This window comes from Hippocampus comes, unplaced genomic scaffold (genome assembly GCF_001891065.2).
Source record: "Hippocampus comes isolate QL1 unplaced genomic scaffold, H_comes_QL1_v1.1 scaffold406, whole genome shotgun sequence".
In the NCBI taxonomy this organism is placed as follows: domain Eukaryota; kingdom Metazoa; phylum Chordata; class Actinopteri; order Syngnathiformes; family Syngnathidae; genus Hippocampus; species Hippocampus comes.
In genome coordinates this window covers 93,145-94,535 of record NW_017805934.1, presented here as the reverse complement: position 1 = coordinate 94,535, position 1,391 = coordinate 93,145, and the positions used below count along the sequence as shown (strand labels likewise).

Here is a 1,391-nt window from a genome sequence, read left to right as displayed (position 1 = left end):
TTTTCTATGACATCAGAACTGTAAAAGGCAAAACATTGTCCGTTTCTTCATTTTCACAATAGCCGGCCGGCGCGCACCACAGTCACACCACGTTTCGACGCTCAACGCCTTCATTACCCCACTTCAATCGACAAACAGGACACCACACATTATTTATGACCGACCGTACTTATCGAGACTGGCTTAATTAATGGCGCTTAACATAGCCTATGTGCTAAAATAAAAGAAACCAACTCAGGCCAATTTTATTGTGACACTGTTTTGGCCGCCGTGTGCATTTCCGATGTTGCTCAAAATTACAGGGAACATTGGATCTGACTCTCCCTCCTTCCATCCATTTCGCAATTAGTAGTCAGTCCTCTCTAGATTTGCACTCATCCCAATTAAAGGCAGTGGGGGAGAGGAGCCAAAGTTTGACCGGCAAATGTAGATAATAATTACTCCCAAGGCATATATCCAGAGGAACTTTGTCCCAACATCCCGACGCCGCTTGCGTCTCTTTGCCTTGATTTGCATGTTATTAGCCGTCTGATATATTGAGTGTGTATGTCAGACAAAAATGAAAAGTGTGGTGAGAAAGCAAGCCCGATCAGAGATGGACGGAGGGTTGAATATCGGGCCTGAAGTGAAGCCACGTTCAGGTTTGGCTTCTGCGTGCTTCTCCTCGATGCTTTTCGCCCCCGAGCCCTCTTCTGTCCCTCCTTTCATGTCCCCCTCCTCCGTTTCCTGCCGCTGATTTTGACCTGTTTTTCCTTGCTTTCTCCCGATTCTCTTTGCTGTTTGGCTTTTTATTCAGTTTGCTGAAAATCTAGCAACATGGCCTAGGATCACATCGGTTTCAGAACCAGGCTTCTGATTTATTCATGAGTTAAGCAATGTAAACATTGAAAAATTCAACGAACAACCAGATCTTTCTTTATATGTTTATGCTTTCCGCATGTTTCGTGTGTGTCATCAGTGAGGGTGTCACTTTTTTGCACGAGCGGACGCATTCGCTCTGACGCGGCGTGGACGCCCAGTTGATACGCATATCCGCTACCGTGAAGCGCGCTGCACCCACGCGGCGCATAGAGCGCCAAATTTGCTCGAGGAAGGAGGGAGGCAACGATTGCTGCAATGACAGCACTCGACATCTCTGGCACCAGAGGGATTCTTTAGATGGCACTTGCGGAGCAAAGAGCGAGTTGACATGTCGTTCCAAAGACACCATGAAGTAAGAGAGACGAAAAAAAAAAAGGCAAAATGAGAGTAAGTTGGATGTTGATGAAATAAAACGTCGTTGCACAAACCACCAACTCATGAGATAAAAATCGCCCAAAGCTGAAAGGGGGGGTGGGGCCAGATTAGACCACCAACCCGACTTTGTCCAAATTGCACCTGGATTGATACAT

The 1,391-nt window shown here is 46.6% G+C and overlaps 1 protein-coding gene across 3 annotated transcripts in view; it reads left to right on the top strand.

Annotated features, from left to right (window-relative positions):
- The window catches only part of dcc (DCC netrin 1 receptor), a 119,879-nt gene that overhangs the window by 37,817 nt on the left and 80,671 nt on the right, over window positions 1-1,391 (top strand). The gene's annotated exons all lie outside the window — the stretch shown is intronic.